Raw genomic sequence first — 19,758 nt, forward strand, 5'->3', positions numbered from 1 at the left:
TTTCCAAGTCATTTCTCTCACCCATTCATGCACAAACCTATAACCAATTTACCACATGTGGTCAAGCATTCCAAAGTACACCAAACCGTACAACAACAAGCTATCCAAATAGGTACATATTCATACGAACAATATGCCCAAAAGGCACCTCAATCACAACAATTGAACATGTATAATCATATACATAGTTTAGCCAAAACTTACCATTTTGTTCACATGTTAAATCCACACTCATACTACCAAATTGATCATTTAACATTTAGCACCATTAGCCATATATGTCAACTACATTCCATATACCAAAATGACCACATTTAACCATGTCAAAGAACATACCATTACATACATTTTAAATAACATTTCAACTTTCATCCTTTAAGCATCATAAAGACTACAAAATCTACCATCATAAGGCCACATACATATATCAACCTAACAACCATTTCAATAACTCAAAATACCATAATTACAAGCCAAAACATAATGGCTATAATATCAACCAAAACATCTATATATGTGCATATTTAAACAATTTTCACTTAACTTGTTTTCATGCCAAAATATAACATAATTGATACATAACAACCATACCAATTTTGGTCATTTCAAAACATACACCAATTTCACCATATTAGCCACAACCAACAAGATATCAATTGTACCTTAAGTACCTCAAATCCAAGGCAACATTTCATGCCATAATCATCAACCAAGATGACATATAGATACCAAACTCATCAATTAAACATTAGACATAGTGCACCTATACATGCCATTATAACCTTAACCAAGACATCAAAATCTACCGATATAATCACTGGATAGTGTGATAGATCCCCGATGAGCTTCCAACCCGATCAAGCTTCTGATAATCTGAAAAGTAAAAGGACAAACAACTACGTAAGTAATGAATGCTTAGTAAGCTCGTATAAACTTTAGTCATATTTGTAACACCCCGAATTTTGGGCCTAGAAAAAATAGGTTTGAACAAGGGAATAGCTAAGAGACTGCACATAAATATTTAGTTGTGCAAGGAAGTGACACAAATTGCTTGTTTGCTTTAATGGCTAAGTGATTAGAGTGTGTATGGGAGTGTTTGAGAAGCCTGGGTTCAAGTCTTGGCTTTTGCAGAATTTTTAGTTTTTCTTTTAAATGAATCTAGGCACTGGCATATAGCCCTTATAAATAATAGTGCTTGTTTTATAACACAAAAATAACTTGTGGTCTAGTGGCAAGGTGGCGTGTTGTGCAATTGTGAGGTCTGAGGTTCAAGTCTTGGGTTGTGCAATGGACTATTTATTTTGCTGCTTGAGCTGTGTAGGTAGTGGAGTTGGACTGAAACACAGCTAAGGGGAGTTTGAATGGAATTTGAATGGAGTTGTTAGGGGAGTTGAGGAGAAATCAGTGGAGGGATAAGGGGAGACTTTTTAGGAGAAAATCAAAGGAAGTGAAGGTAGAGTAGAGGTGTGCCAAAAATGGACTTTGTTACTCAGGAAAAATCGGCTAAAGGGCATTGTTCATTTTTGTTTTACTTTTCATTCCGGTTTTGTGTGGTGTTTTCACTCTTTTTGCTTGAAGGCCGATAAGGTAAGGGGCTTTTGCATATTCTTCTGTCTCGTTTTTTTTTGTGTTGGCAACCTCTCTTTGGTCGAATATTTCCTCTCTCAATTGTCTCTTTTTCTTTCTTTTCCAAGTATTTCTACTGGTGGCTAATCTATCTTCTCTCATTTTCATTTTTTTTCTTCTTTCATTCTTTACCCTCTACTGAAACCTCTTCGTCCCCTAAACCATTCTCCTCCCTTCTTGCCGATTTGCTCTCCTTCTTCTACCCTCTTTGTGTCAACTTTTTCCTTGCTCTTTACCGATTTTGTATACCATTCTTATTCTACGGTTTTATACTTTCGGTAAGTTGGTGTTCATTTTGACTTAAATTGTTCTAATAGATAATTGATATTAAGGGGTTTCAACTGGATTGCAGCTAATAATCCTGAGATCTAGTGACCGACATTGTTCCGGTGAGTGAAGTGTTTAGGGATTCGGTTGTTCAATCAAGGTAAGTGACTGTCAATCAAGAAGTTATGTGTAATGAATAGGATTCATTTTAAATTTAATTGATATGTGGTTAACTGAGTGTTTCCGGTGAACATAGGTTCGAAAGTGTTCGAGGACTGTTTGCGCATCTTCTCGTAAACAGGTGTGTAAACACCCCACTGTAACTGTAAAACTGCAAAAGCCAAAAAGCCAAAAAAATACGACGTTTGAGACCACACAGGTTTGTGATCACTCGTGTGGTAAGCCCAAACCGCGAAACATGGGCGATGGACTGTAGAGGCCTCTATGAGCATTTTCATGGGCTTAGGCCGTAATGGACCAAGTTGGGCCGAAATGGGCCGTGTGGGCTCAATTGGGCTCGAGGGCCCAACAAGTATGAAATCTACAATTTGTGGCAACTACGGGACTGGGCTATGTAGATCTCATAACCATGGTAAAATCTGGGCTGAACGGGCCACACGAGCGTGTGGGCCCACTTGGGCCGAGTAATGGGCCTTGGGCCTATTTACACTATTAATGACCATGTAGGTTACCTGAGTCGCTCCAAGCGACTGTGAACCTTTTGAGAGGTCGATATCTGCACCGAGACCCCCATAGGGTAAAATGACCGAAATACCCTCATAGGGTAAAATGACCGAAATACCCTATTAAGGTAAAATGATCGAAATACCCCCTTAGGGTAAAAAGACCGAAATACCCCTATTGGGTAAAATAACCAAAATACCTCCATAGGGTAAAATGGCCAAAATACCCCTATAGAGTAAAATGGTCGAAATACCCTAATATGTTAAAATGACCGAAATACCCCTATAGGGTAAAATAACAAAAATACCCCCATAGGGTAAAATGATTGAAATGAAATGACTGTTATGACCTTATGCTATGTATGACTGATTTGCTCTATGATATGTATGACTATGATTGAGCATGACATTTTGCATACACATAATATTATGTCACTTTATATTGCATGGGGATGGGTTGTTATATTTAAAGGAAGTGTACCGTACTGATAAGGTTGCATGGGTCGCCCAAGACAACTGTGGACCTACTGATGGCTATATGCCATTTATTTTACCGGTAGCTTTGCTGCAATACTATTTAGTGCCGCAACCGGTGCTAATCTTAGTGTGTCTGGCTGGGTGATTCAATTTTATCCCCACATGGTGTGTTTGGCGGGACGGAGTGGTGTGTAGAGGCTAGATTGGGTAGGATTTCTAACTGCATATCTGCACTAATTAATGATTTTGTACTGTTACTGTATCGATTAATGATATTACATATTGTTCACTGCATGACTGATATCTGTTGTTGTTATAGGCCAAGGCCCTACTGATACTATTACTGAAATTGGGAAAAGGCCCTACTGATTCTGGCATTGTGATGGGCTCAAGCCCAATCATTTACTGTTACCAGAAAGGGCTTAGGGCCACACTGAACTGGACTGTTACTGTAACGGGCTTAGGCCGAAACTGCATTTATCTACTATTTAATTGACTGTTTACTTGTTAGAGGATTACACACTGAGTTTTCGTAAACTCACCTCTCTATTTAACTGTACAGGTAATCCCCAGTTGTAGGTGTGTCGGTGTTGCGAGGGACTCGATGATGGCCACACAACCGCATCAACTTTCATTTTTAGCTTCTGATTTATAAGTAACTGAATTTGGGTATTTTTATGTAAAAAGGCCTCTTTAAAGTTATAAACTTTAAATTGGGGTTTTTATTTAATTAGTTTGATATAAACTACTAGTTCTAGAAAAAGACGGATTTTCAAAAGGTAACTATTTTCAAAGACACCATGTTTTCGTAAAATACTGTAAAAGTTTCCGCATCAAACAACGTTTTAAATATAGTAGCAAACTAATATTATCAACACACTGCTAAAGACAACTTAAGTTTTCAATAAATGTGAATTAGTATGGAACCGATTTTCAATGAAACTGTGTTTTTTGAAAAACACTTCAATGTGATATCGTCTGATTCGACCAGAACGTCTAGGCCGGGTTTGGGGTGTTACAATATCAATCCATTTCAAATATGAAATTTATACATGTTAAGAATGATCTTATACTAATACCGTAAGATTCATGAAACCATATTCAACAACTCACAAAGTGAATAAATCCACAGCATCACATATACATATCATCCCTAGCATCATGGGATTTTATAAAACTTTATACCCTTGCCAAATCTTCTTATTTTCATTTGCATTTCATTACTTTCCATTGCATTTACTTCCTTTAACTTAAATAACAACATCAATTCAACTCATCATTCCTGTTTCATATGCATAACACACAGGATATAAGCATATCATCAACCATAGCCACAAGCTAATGCATTTAAACATATCTTTTTTGGAATTAACCATATGATAGATCATTTCATAAGAAATTCCATAATTAAAACCTTATCACTCTTTCATGAGCACAAGTACATTTCCATTTGGGCTCTTACCATTTCAATGCAACTTATAAGTAAACATAATACAATCAAACCAATAGCTTGGCACATGCCTAAGCATCAAACAACAACACATGTTAGCATACTTGAATATATTTCTTATGAATCCAACATGGATAACCATTATGCTTGAATATGATTCAATTGGGTATAATATCCTTCATAACATAACATGCTTTCCATATATCTCATCATTTTAATGTATTTCATATATACATGTATTTGTTCGTATTGAACATTTACTGTTTCCTGTCCAATTCATGCCCGTTGAATCGTTTAGAATACCGTTGGATACCCGGGATAGCTTACACAAAGTGTGCTAACTCATATAATTGTAATCTGTCAATTCCTGTACATATATACTAACACGAGTTGTGAATAAGTATGCTCACATGAGCTATGTAAATAGGCCTACTCACACGAGCTGTGGGTTGAAACATAGCTACACGATACTGCTCACACGAGCTGTGGAGTATCCATAACACATCCCAGACCTCAGCCACCAGTTGGACGTTCAAGACCACCACGCAAATCATGTAAACCCTAATAACATGTCATTTGTATCCTATGCATTCCTAAGGTTCAAACGGGGCTCAGTAGTCGACATAACATCGTTGGATTTATATTGTTTCATAACATGATAAATTGTATAATAACATATATATTGATTCATTTTCAGTAAAAATCATATAATAACATTCAATTTAACCAACATTATACACAATATAGTTCATACGAACTTACTTGGCTAAATTGCAGAAATGTCAAATTATAGGGGCATTTTGGTAATTTTTATTCTTCTCGATTTTCTACCCGATCTTGATCTAAATTAATAATTTCATTCAATATATTAATTTAGACAGTAAAATAATGTATTTTATGCAATTTATTCATTTGTTACATTTTTACAAAATTACCCTTAAATTTTTACTTTTATTCAATTTAGTCCCTAAGCCCAAAACATGCAAGTTAACCATTTTTAATGCCAAAATATAATAGATGAATGTTCATAGCACCCATATCAGCCCACATTTGCAACAATTTTACCTCAAATCATTGAAATTTTATTATTTTAACAAATTAGTCCCTAATCGATAAATTCATTAAAAATTACTTAGAAAAAATACTTTTAATTATCAATCAACATTCAAAATTCATCATCTAACATAAAAAAACCACAAGATTCATCAATGGAAACATTCAAAATCTTTAACATTTTCAAAATCGAAGGTACGGGCTAGTTGGACCTAATTGCAACGATCTCAAAAACATAAAAATTACTAGAAACGGGGCTAAAACGGACTTACATGCAACCTATGAATCTTGGCCGAAGATTGAAGGTCTATTAATGGCTTTCTTCTTTCTCAAATTTAGCAAAACAATAAAAGGAAAAAGACGATATCTTTAATTTTATTTTACTACCTTTTAATATGTTTTATTTTAATTAATAAAACATACATATTTTCATAATAAGACAAAGCCAACCGCCCACTCATATATAATATGGTATATTTACCATATTAGTCCATATACTTTCATTCATGAAGCCATTTAATCACTCAAATCAAATAGCGATCAAATTTTACATCTTTTACAATTTAATCTTTTTTAATTAATTAACTATCAAAACGTTAAAATTTTTCAACGAAACTTTAATACCACCTTAATGACACTCCGTAAATATTTTTATAAATATTTATGGCTCGGTTTATAGAAATGAGGTCCCGATCCTCATTTCTAAAACAACTTGACCTTAGGGTCAAACCACTTGAACTTAATAAATCGTATATAACAAAACTCACTATATCAAAAACCTTTTTAAAACCATGTTTGACTCATAAATACTTAATAATAATATTTACAAACTTACTCATAAAATTTTGTGGCCCCAAAACCACTGAAAAAAAGGGCTGTTACACCCTATACTTGGCCCGATTGCTAAACCCGAGTGATAAGACACTACACCACCATCTCACATCGATTTCATCATAATCAACACATTTAGTATGCAAGCATCTTTACTTTGTTTTGTTACTATAGCAATAATGCCAATATTAAGCCTTGTAAACACAAATTAATGTTTAACGGTGCTAATACACGATAATCAAACATAAAAGGGACATACATTGAGCATTAGGACCAATTAGCCAATTTTCCCAAAAATGTTACGTATGTATCGATACTATCTCGAGGGTATCGATATTTCCTTTAAGTGGTATCGATACCACATGGAAAATCAATACCAAACTTGTATTTTGTTTCTCGCAAAATTCTAAAACATCAAAACCTATCAGTACCTTTTGAAAGGTATCGATAAACTTACCCCGAGTATCGATACTTGGGCCGAGGTATCGATACCAAATCTCTATTCTGTCTTCCTACACATTCGAAAAATTACAGAGGTATCATTTTTAAAGCACTAATATTGATACCTCTACTCCAGAATTCAGCATATGCAAGCATTAAAACCATTCAACTTAATCTCTAAACGTCATGCTTCATTGACCTAGTGAAATAAGAATCAAAATGTCTAAAACAGTAGCCCAAATACCATGTTCAATGCTTCCAAACATAAACAAGAAGCACATAGCTCAATAATGACTTAACAAAACCGATATAAAGTCTACCACATTTTCGTAAAGTCTCATATAATAAATATACCATTTACACCTACTATAGCAACTAAATAACCGACTTGGATCAACCCTTGAGACCACACCGCTCACACAGGCAATAAGTATCTGCAATGGTTAAAATGGAGTGGGTGAGCTTAACAAGCTTAGTGAATGCTTAGAATAACCACTACGAAATCAAGTCATTATGCAGCAAAGAAAACAATCATAACATATTTTTAACATCGTTACCTTAATATCATATTTCACATGCTTAACCAATTTTCATGCAATCCTCTATTCATTATTTACAAGATTATTCAAACACATATAATGTAATACATGTAAAAAAATATTTAAGGATAGTTTGCCTCCTAAGACTATGAAAATGAAGTGGACTCTATCACCACTCATCAGATACACGGATCTCCAACACACCACATAGAGTCGTAGAGTTGAACATATCCCATAAGTGAAGCTTATAGCTACACTATCCAACACACCAAACACATATATCTCGTTTAATGAAGCTTAGCTCATATTCCCTTATCTCTCCAAAATTGTCACAGGCCTCAACGCCCTAAATATCACAACACATATAAGTGAGTACTCACAATCCTATGGCATGCCAACTATATCCAACGATCTCATAAAATCACTAGGCCAAAATACCCACACAATAATCATATATTACTTACTGATTATACACACATATTCACTACATAACTACATCATTAGCATATTAAACACACTGTCACATGGCATGAATAACATACCCCCATAATTACTGTCACAACAATCATCACAACATATTCATGTTACATCACACCCTAGTTCTCTTTATCACAATTCACAAGCACATTTATCACATATTTAGCATAGGTAAGAGAACACTTACACTCGGAATTTAGAGAATGGGTTTAGGCTACCTCTAAATTCCCAAATAACACAATAAATTGCTTACGTGCAGCTATTCTAAAACACTCACCAAAAATCAGCTCTCGCTAAAAACCGAAAGCTTAGGTAAGTTTTTCTTTGCCTTTATATCTCCTCATTGAAGGTCATATCGACTTTGAAACTGCAACACAACCACACAAGTATGCCATCCACAATTAGCTAATAATTAACCTTAAACAGTCACAAACATAATCCTAAACTATGTTCTCTTTTAACCAAAACCTTCGACATGGAAAACTTTATTTTTGAATATCTCAGTCAATACTTAATATTTTCATACAAAACGAGTTTCATTCATCTACATATTCTTCTATGACTAATTCCCACCCTTTAAACTACACAAAACTACACATTTCAAGGTATCAAAACTATTTTACAAGTTTTGGCCATTACAATGAAAATTCATTAAAACTCGAGAATTTCTTAAAAAAACTTTAAAGTAACTTTAGAAACCTTCTAATTATGTCAAACCAAGTTGAATAACACTTTAAAACCAAGTTTTAATCCACAAACTCGAAATCCACCATTAATGACCAAAATTTCAGCTTTTACCTAAAACATGCGTTTTAATGGCTAAAAATTTGATTTGAAAGTCTAGATTACATTTAAAACTAATTGGAATATGACTAGTTACCTTGAAAGCAATAAAAATGAACTTTGATGAAATTTCAAAAGATCCACTCTTGAAGAAGATGAAGAAATTAATGAGATTTTTTAGTGTTTTCTTGGTTTCAATGGTGATTTATAGCTTGAATGTTGGTGGAAATCAATAGGGATTAGGATTTAGAATAAAAAATCAATTGGGAGAGCAAGAGGAGAGCAAGGGACTACACAAGCAAAAGAGATGAGCAACTATCGTGAAACAAAGCTATAGAATGGGGTTTTAGAATCAATTTAAAATTTTGGGCAAATTGCTTCATAAAAACTCTTATTTTTTACTATTTTATAAATCAATTATATTTTCAAAGTTAAAGATATTTAAAACCCATTTTCAAAAATTAACTTAATTTCCTAATAGCCACTATCGAAAACATTATTGAATACCAGCCTTACGAAATTCCAAGCACATATATGCTAAAATTCCTAAAATACCCTCGAAACTCCTAGGCCCTATTTTGGGGTGTTACCATTCTCCCCCTCTAAAAAGAATTTCGTCCTCAAAATTACCTGAGCTAAACAAATATGGATTTTTTTGTCTCATCACTTCTTCAGTATCCCAAGTATCCTCTTTCATTTGGTGGCTGCACCAAAAAACCTTAACCAATGAAACTCTCTTGTTTCGCAAAACCTTCTCTTTTCGAGCTAAAATCTCAATTGGTTCTTCCTAATAGGTAAGATCAGGTCAAACCTCACTCTCCCCAACTGACACAACGTGCAATGGATCCAATGGATCCAACATACCTTTTCTTCCAAATCTTAAAACCTTTTTCCATGGGGAAACCTTCAAAAACACCTTATTGTCAACTTGAAACTCGATATCTTGATGCTTCAAATCCGAATAAGATTTTTGCCTATCTGTTGCTACTTTCAACCTTTCACATATCAATTTTACTTTCTCTTCGGTCTCACGAACTAGTTCTGGTCCAACAACATGCTTTCATCCAACTCCGACCAACACAATGGAGTCCTAGACTTCCTACCATACAACGTCTCAAATGGTGCCATACGAATACTCGCTTGGAAACTATTGTTGTAAGAAAACTCCGTTAGAGGCAAATAACATTCCCAACTACCACTGAACTCAATAACACAATTTCACTACATATCTTCTAACACTTGGATAACCCTCTCAGACTGGCCATCAGTTTTAGGGTGATAAGCCGTACTAAAAGTAAGTTTCAACCCGAAAGCCTCTTACAAACTCTTCTAAAACCTCAAAGTAAAGTGAGGATCTCTATCAGATATGATAGAAATCGGAACACCATGAAAACGTACAATCTCCACAATGTACAGCTCTGCCAACTTTTGCAATGAATAATTAGTACGCACCGCTAAGAAATGCACACTCTTCAAAAATCGATCTACTATAACCCAAACAGAATCCTTCTTTGATGGCATCATGTAAACGGAAAAATATATAGGATTTTTCTTATGTAATTTATCACCTTTTTACTTAAATCCGTTGTTAAAAACTAAGTAATTATTTAATAAATTAATGAAATATGTGAAAATATGAAATTAGGACATAGAAATTATTAAAATACAATTTTATGCTTTATTATATAGTTTTCATGCAATAAATGGCTTATTTTATATTAATTTGAATAAATTATATTTTTAAGACATAAAGTGGGCCATGCATGATTAAATTAAATAATAAAAATATAAATTTATATTTAATAATTCATTTTAAAATAATTCATTAATAATTTAGGTGTTAATTAATTAATTAAATTGGATAAATTTTATTCTTTAGTCCTCTAACTTGTTCTTTTATTCTGGATAGGTATGATAGCTTTGTTGGATTACAAAACCGTCCAAATTTGAGACCAAGTCGACCCAATAATCGGATACACATGGCTGTCCATTTAAACCAAGAAATTAGAGATTTTCTCAAAGATTTATGATTGACCGGGTCTCAGTCCTGAGTTGTGTGGTTGAAGAAATTAGAGATTTTCTCAAAGATTTATGATTGACCGAGTCTCAGTCCTGAGTTGTGTGGCATCTAAAATTGCTTAAAAATTAAGCAAAAAAAATCAAGTCAAAAGCCACTAAGCATGGCCAGCCAAAATTTGAGAAGATTTGAAGAGGTTAACATCCACTATTTTTAGCAAGCTATCCCCCTCTCCTCACCTGTAAATAAGACCGTCTCATTCCTTCATTCATTATCCCTCAAGCATCCCTCAATCATTCCTCATTCATTCTTATCATTCATCATTCTCTCTTTTCTCCAAATTCTCTTAGCCTTTTCCATTCCCACACCTAGCATCATCTCTTTATAGAGATTTTAGCAATTAAGCCTCTTAAAGAACCCTTGGTCGGCCACCTTGGAGAGCCATCAGTAAAGGAGCAAAGCAAAGGAACGAAGGAGCCTCGTCAATCAGAGTCTTGGGTGACAGCCACTCTAAATTGTTCTTCTTTCCAAAAATGTTAGCTTAATTTTATTTAAGCTAGGGTGATTGCTTTGATTAAATAATATTTATTTGATTCATGCTTACAATGTTTGTCCCGCAATCGATCATGTTTTCAATTAAAATCAAGTCTGTATTTTGTTCATACGTGATTGGAATGCACCTGAATTAGCTGAGTGATCCTGACCAGACGACGACTAATGGACAATAATTGAAATGTGCATGCTCAATTTAGATCCTGACCCGATTAAATTGGAGGTTGCATAACAACTCTAGCCAAGCTCTGTTATCTGCATAATTTTAGATTTATGTGATTAAATTGTTTCAAACCTAACACGTCCCTGTTACCTCACACGAATGCTAAGAAACCCTTAGTAAATAAGGATCAGTAAAATGCGTATTTACTAAGTAAAGGATTCTGAAAGGACCTAATGTGTTTTCCAAACTCATGAAAGATCAAGTTGTCATGGAATTTTCTTCTGAATGTTATTAAGCATGTTTATAATAAATTGAGTTTAATTAAAGTAATTGTCCTAGTTTATTTATGTTATAATTGTTGCAAATTGTGTTTAATTTTACTAAAATCTATTTCACTCATATAGTTTGCATACTTAAGATAATTTGCATTCGGGATCAGTGCATTTAGTTTAATATATTTTAATCACCACTTCTCAACTATATTGTGTTTTTATTTACCAAATTGTTAGTATAATTTTACAAATTCAGTGACTTAGCACAAATACAATCCCTGTGGAGACGATAACTCGATACTTACTTATTACTTGATAATGACTGTGTACACTTGCACAAACCTACGCGTTACAAGTTTTTGGCGCCGTTGTTGGGGATTGTCAACTGTTGCCATAGTCTTTTTTTCTTGAACTTATTTATTTTCAATTTGATTTATTTCTAGCATTACTAACTTATTATTTTTAATTTTTGTGATTTTCTTTTCAGGTGTTTATGGGCATAGATCGAATTATCGATTTACTCCCTATAGACCCTGAAATTGAGCAAAATTTTAGACAAAGAAGATGTGAACGAACAGTTCAAAGACAAGTCAAGATGGAACTTGGAAATTAGAATTAAGACCAACGTAATGAAGTCGATCATGTACGAAATCCTATCATCATTGCCAATGATAGAGATCGATGCATTAGACAATATGCTGTGCCACTTTTCAGTGAGTTAAACCCAAGAATTAGAGGGCCAGATATTAAGGCAACCTAGTTTGAATTGAAAACAATGATGTTTCAAATGCTACAAACGGTGGGTCAGTTTAGTGGTATGCCCATGAAAGATCCACATCTCCACCTTCGATTGTTTATGGAGATGAGTGATTCATTCAAGATAGTCGGTGTGACTAAAGATGCACTGAGGTTGAAGTTGTTTCCGTACTCGTTGTGAAACCGATCATGAGCATGGCTCAATTCAATGCCACCAAGTTTCATATCTACATGGTAAGAATTAGCAAAAAGATTTTTGGTTAAGTATTTCCCACCTAGAAAAAACGCTAAGTTAAGGAACGAGATCACAACTTTTCAATAATCGAATGACGAGTCTTTGTATGAGGCTTGGGAGCGATTCAAGGAGTTACTTCGTAAGTGTCCACATCATGGGATTCTTCATTGTATCCAATTGGAGACATTCTATAATGGTCTCAATGCAAATACAAAATTGATGGTAGATACTTTCGTGAATGGTGCAATTTTGTCTAAGTCTTATAATAAGGCTTATGAGATCATCGAGAGGATAGCGAGTAATAACTATCAATGGCCAACAAATCGAACAGCTTCAGGAACACATGTAGCCAGAGTTCATGAAGTTGACGCCCTCACTTCGTTATCAGCTCAGGTATCGTCTATTTCCTCTATGATAAAATAGTTAACCGCTAATAGTTCTAATAATTTTGTAGCTCAGCCACCAAGTCTGTTTAAAGTAATTTCCTGTGTGTATTGTGGGGAAGGTCATTCTTTTGAGAATTGTCCATCAAATCCCGAGTCAGTGTACTATGTGAGGAACCAATATAGGAGTGGACAAGGACCCCAATCCAAATTCTATAATCCTTCATGGTGTAATCATCCTAACTTTTCTTGGAGCAACCAAGGAAATGGACCGAACAACAATTTATTGTAGCAAAGACCCAACCAATCTCAAGGGTTTAATCAGCAAGCTCCAAAACCACCTCAAGCTTAGGCATCAAACAATTTGGAGAACTTGTTGAAAGTGTACATGGCAAAGAATGAAGCTTTGACCAAAGCCAAGCAGCAACACTAAAAAATTTGGAAAACCAAATGGGTCAGTTAGCTACGGAGCTACGTAATAGACCGCAAGGAACCTTGCCGAGTGATACTGAGAATCCAAACAATTTGGGTAAATAACATATCAAGGTAGTGGCATTGCGAAGTGGTAAAATTCTAAATCCTCGATTGATTGATGTCGAAGATAAGCCCATTGAGAAGAATCAACCAGCTGTTGAAGTTCCTACACCAAAGGAATTAGAATTTGCAAAGTCTAACAAGGTAAACCCTGACTTAGTGAATTCAAATATTTTAACATCTTCTTTGGATGCAGATTTACCTATTCAAAAAAGTTGTCTGGTTCAACCAAAAGTTCCATCACCTCTATATCCGCAAAGATTGTAACAAAACAAGCAGAAACAGGAGGTGCAATTCAAGAAGTTTTTGGATGTTCTGAAGTAGTTACACATCAATATTCCGTTGGTGGAGGCTTTAGAAAAAATATCAAATTATGTGAAGTTTATGAAGGATATACTGCCTAAGAAGAAACGAATGAGTGAGTATGAGACTGTTGCCTTGAAAAAGGTGTGCAGTGCGCTCTTGTAGAACAAATTGCCACCGAAGTTGAAAGACCCAGGAAGCCTTACTATACCCTGTAACATTAGTGAATCTTACTGTGGTAAAGCTTTGTGTGACTTAGGAGCGAGTATCAACTTGATGCCTAAGTCTATTTTCAAGATGTTATGGATAGGTGAAGTAAGACCTACAATTGTGACGCTTCAGCCAGAGAATCGATCTTTAGCATATTTTGAAGGAAAGATCGAGGATGTTTTGGTAAGAATCGATAAATTTATTTTTCATACTGATTTCATTGTCTTAGATTTTGAAGCAGACAAGGAAGTGCCCATCATCCTTGGGAGACCTTTCTTAGCCGTGGGAAGAACGTTAATTGATGTGCAGAAATGAGAACTCACCATGCGAGTTCAAAATGATCAGGTAACCTTTAACATTCTTAAAGAGATGAAATTTCCCGATCTGGCAGAGGAGTGTTCAGTTATAGAAGAGATAGACACCTTGGTTTCTATGGAAAGCAAGTTTGAAGAAGATACATTGGAGAAAGCCTTAGATCTTGACCCTTTTAAGGATAAAGAAGGTGAAGAAAACATAGCTTTGATGGAAGCCAATCTGAGAAATTTTATTCAATCCACACGGTTTGAACCGTTGGAGTTAGAAGTCAGAGAATTTGTGCAACCCAAGTTGTAAATTGAAGAACCACCTAAACTCAAACTAAAGGTACTTCCTTCCCATTTGAAACACGTCTATTTAGGTGATTGTTCTACTTTGCCTGTGATTATTTTAGCGGAACTGACGAAAGATCAAGAGGAACAACTAATTGTTGTTCTAAAGAAATTTAAGAAAGCAATTGGTTGGACCATAGCTGATTACAAAAAAATTGAATAAAGCCACTCGGAAGGACCATTTTCCATTGCCTTTTATGGATCAGACTGGTAGGTGATGAATTCTGTTATTTTTTAGATGGCTATTTAGGATATAGCCAAATAGTTGTAGCCCCGAATGACCAACATAAAACAACCTTTACTTGTCCATATGGTACATTTACTTTTAGGCGAATGCCTTTTGGTTTATGCAATGCACCTGCAGCTTTTCAGCGATGCATGATAGCAATATTTACTTATATGGTTGAAAATTTTGTTGAGGTTTTCAGGGATGGTTTTTTTGTTTTTTGGTAACACTTATATATCTATTTGAGTAATTTGGCTAAGATACTGAAGAGATGCGAAGAGACATCCTTAATTGGGAAAAATGTCATTTTATGGTCAAGGAAGGAATTGTCTTACGTCATAAGATCTAAAAAAAAGAATTGAAGTCGATAAAGCAAAGGTGAACGTAATTGAAAGATTATCGACCCCAATGAATGTGAAAGGAATCAGAAGTTTCTTAGGCCATGCCGATTTTTATCGAAGGCTTATCAATGATTTCTCAAAAATTTCTAAACCATTGTGTTTGTTGATAGAGAAAATTTCAAAAAAAGCATGTTTGGAAGCTTTTGAAGAGCTAAATAGGCGGTTAACCTCAGCCCCAATAATCATTACACGTGATTGGAACTCACCTTTTAAGTTGATGTGTGATGCAAGTGACTATGCTGTTGGAGTTGTGATGGGTCAAAGAAGAAATAAAGTGTTTCACGCTATTTACTATGTAAGTAAAACTTTGACAAGAGCCTAACAAAATTATAAGGTAACAGAAAAGGAACTCTTCGCTATAGTTTTTGCTTTTGACAAATTCCACTCATATCTTATAAGTACCAAAGTTACAGTATTTACTGACCATGAGCAATTAAATACTTGCTCGCGAAGAAAGATTCAAAACCAAGGCTAATTCGTTGGATACTTTTACTCCAAGAATTTGACTTTGAGATCCAAGACAGAAAAGGTGTCGAAAATCAAATAGCTAATCATCTGTCGAGATTGGAGCAAGATGAGGTAACTCAGTCATGTGTGCCTATCAACGAGAATTTCCCATATGAACACTTATTTGAGGTAAATCGAATTCATGAAATACATTGGTTTCCTGATTTTTTCAATTATCTTGCATGTGGCATAATTCCTCGAGAAATAACATACCAACAAAGGAAAAAATTCCTTCATGATAGTCGATATTATCTTTGGGAGGATTTGTTTTTGCTTAAACAATATGTAGACAATATAATCTGAAAGTGTGTAGCTGAAAGCGAGATTAATGAGATCTTGTATCATTGCCATTCATCTCCAAGTGGGGGACACTTTGGTGGTTCACGTATTGCAACAAAGATTTTGCAAGCAGGTTTCTTTTGGCTTACACTATTTAAAGATACTTAAGCTTATATGAAGAACTGTGATAAATGTCAAAGGGCTAGAAATATATCAAGGAGGAATGAGATGCCCTTGACAAACATTTTGGAGATTGAATTGTTTCCACGTATGGGGCATTGACTTCTTAGGCCTGTTTCTTTCTTCGTATGGGAACAAATACATCTTAGTTGCTGTGGACTATGTATCCAAGCGGGTTGAAGCTGAAGCATACCCTATAAATAATGCTAAGGTAGTCATGCAATTCCTACATAAGCATGTGTTTACACGATTTGGGACACCAAGAGCTATTATTAGTGATGAAGGTTTTCACCTTGTAAACAAATGGCTTAAGTGGTTGCTTGACAAATATGATGTGAAGCACAAGATTGCTATTGCCTATCACCTCCAATCTAATGGGCAAGTTGAAAGGGTGAATCGTGAAATCAAAGGTATCCTCAAAAAGGTAGTATGCCCTAGCAGAAAATATTGGTCTTGAAGGCTCGATGATGCATTATCGAATGACATTGAAGACTTCATTAGGAATGAATCATTATCGGTTAGTCTTTGGAAAGGCATGCCATTTGCCATTAGAGTTGGAGAATAAAGCTCACTGCGCTTTGAAGTAGTTGAACTTTGATCTTAAGCAAGCTGGTGAGAGAAAGATGTTAGAACTTGATAAGTTGGAAGAGCTGAGGTTGTTTTCCTATGAGAATGCCAAAATCTGTAAAGAAAGATCAAAGAGATGGCATGATAATCATATATAACCTCGCGAGTTTGAAGAAGGTCAGAAGGTTTTGTTGTTTAATTCAAGGTTGAAGTTATTTTCTGGGAAGCTTAAATCCCAATGGAAAGGACCTTATACCATCTACCTAGTTTATCCTTATGGAGATATTGAATTATAAAACAATTACAGAGGTACGTTTAAAGTTAATGGTCAACATCTCAAACACTAATGGGATGGTGAAGTTGAGCGAGTTAAGTTCTCGCTCAAATTAACAGACCTTTAATTTTTCATGAACTCATTCTGTAAATAAATAAATAATTAGAACTTATTTTCTTAGCTTATGACATTTAATTAATTCTGTCTAAGGAGATTGGAACTTAAGCGAGACCGCTGTGACCCCTCCAACCTTTCTTGGGAATTAATTTAATATAATTTGTTAAGAAGAAATTTTCTAATTAAAACTTACAATTTTTTTTTGTTCTGTTTAAATTTTAAATTTTTATGTTAATAAATGGGGCCAAATTTGGCCCAAGTACTAATAAGTTTTTTAAGTAAGATATAGTCTGAGTTTGAGGCCTAAGAGCAAAATGGAGGGGAAAATCTATGCCTTACCGTCACACCCATTGCTTGCCGCCCAAGTAACCCTAATGTAGTTAATTATTTTGCTACATGTTGCCCTAATTTTTCCTATATAAACCCCTTTCCATTCTACTAATCTTCATATCCCTCAAAGCAATTTGCTTACACCCTAAAAATCCCTAAATCTCCCTTTTATGCCATCAACCTCAAATCTCGAAAAAACCCTAGATCTCGTTCCTTTTTGCCGAAACTCCCTATTGTCGTCGTAAGATTTTTGCCGTAGCAAGTTCTACCCACTTTGCCGATTTCTCTTTTCTCTTTTGTGCAGAAACTTTTTCAAATTTTTGGGAAAAGATACCATGTCTCGCAAAAGAACCAGATCTTCAAAGACTACTCCTGAAAACCCAATTTTGATCGATGAAGAAATGAAAGAGAGATTTAATTCAATCTTCAAGCATCAACCTATGATGCCGGAAAAAGGTTTTGACTTGAAGAGTTTTGATTTGATGGTTGTTCCTATACCAATTGGAAAGAAAATCAATGCTCTCAAGTGGGAACGATTTTATGATGCTCGTTCACTTCCCGATGATGAACTAGTTCGAAAATTCTATGCTACTTTGACTACGCAAGATGCTACTAAAGTCATCGTTCGAAAGAAAAAGGTACCTCTTACTTCTAAGTCCATCAATAATTTGTTTAATTTTTCTGATGTTGAAGAAGATGAGCACTACCCTATGATGAACAATATAAATTGGGATTTTCTTCAACAAGTGCTTGATGTTCTGACAAATCCGAGATCCCAATGGATTATAAGAAAGTATGGGAGTCATTCTTATCAAAGAGAATACTTAAAATGAGTAGCAAAGGTATGATTTTCTTTCATTCGCTACAATTTTATGCCTATCTCACATAGTTCCACCATCTCGATGGAACGGATGCTTTTGTTATATGCAATTTTGATAGAAAAGTCCATTAATGTTGGGAAAATTATCCTCAAGGAGATTCACAATTGTGCTAAAAAGAAGGTAAGAAGTGCTTATTTCCCATCATTAATCACTTCACTTTGCTTAAAGGCCCGTGTTAAAAAAAAAGCAAATCTGAAGGGGCAATATGTTAAATGATGCATTACAAATTATGATCTTGAAAGATTTGTAGAGAGGGTGCATGAACTGAATCAAGGCAAGCAAAAAGAGCCAACTGAGCCAGATACAGAGGAGTCAACAGATGGAACTGAAACTGAAGCTAATTCAGTCACATACACTGAAGAGGAAGAATCTGATAAGGAACCGAACATTCCTAAACCAAGGGTTGAGCCAGAAGAAGAACCAGTCAAGCTAAGTGTTGAACCTAAATATACAACTCCCATTCCGACGTCTGCAGATACTTCAAGGGAATCAAAGTTGTCAATTTTGATGGATATGTACAAGTTCATGCACAATCAACAACAAACTTACTGAACATATGAAAAAATTAGAGATGAATCAATTCAAAATACTTTTAAGAATATCTCTAATATTTTTGTTCCTGAGTTCCCAGATGCTATCTTTGAGACATGGATGGAAGATATTGACGATGCAAGCGGAGATGGAGCTAAAGAAGACAAGGGGAATAAGTTAGAAAAATAAAAGAGGGGATTCTTGTCCTGTTAATTATTTAATTATTTTTAGGTCTTTAGGAATTTATTTCTTTCGTAATTAGGATTTAATTTCTGCAGAATAAAACATAGCAAGCATAAACAAACTTAACACTTCTTTAGAAAGAATAAGACTAAGTGATGTGGTAATAGGAATGAACATTTCTAGGATTGGGTTATTAGGGAAGACTTGGTATTTAAGCAGTCTTAATGACTCACCTCTCTTTCTTTACAACCCTACCTGGTGTTCAGTTTTCATTAATTATTGTGTTTTTGCAATCAGGACATTGCTTCTTTTTAAAGGGGGCAAGGCAAATAAATTGCTCAAACTTTTAAATTTTTTTTCAAGTATGCTTCAATTATTTCTTTCATAAGTATGTTTTAATAAATGAATGTTTAGAGATATATTTCTTTTGTTACTAAGATAGTTTGTATGCAAGTATGAATGATGATTTTATCTAAGTGAAAGTATGTTATCATGAATAATGGAATGCTTGTATGATCTTAGCCTTAGTAATGTTTGCCATGAAAAATTAGTTTATTTTGATATTAGACATGCATGAAGGTTT

The 19,758-nt window shown here is 34.7% G+C and overlaps 1 non-coding gene across 1 annotated transcript; it reads right to left on the reverse strand.

Moving 5' to 3' along the window:
- Positions 1-12,676: 12,676 nt before the first annotated feature.
- On the reverse strand, positions 12,677-12,783 carry LOC121214385 (small nucleolar RNA R71). The gene has a single exon (XR_005909968.1). It is a non-coding gene; the product is annotated as a small nucleolar RNA R71 (small nucleolar RNA).
- Between the last annotated feature and the right edge of the window lie 6,975 nt (positions 12,784-19,758).

Source organism: Gossypium hirsutum, chromosome D01 (assembly GCF_007990345.1).
Source record: "Gossypium hirsutum isolate 1008001.06 chromosome D01, Gossypium_hirsutum_v2.1, whole genome shotgun sequence".
Taxonomy (NCBI): Eukaryota; Viridiplantae; Streptophyta; class Magnoliopsida; order Malvales; family Malvaceae; genus Gossypium; species Gossypium hirsutum.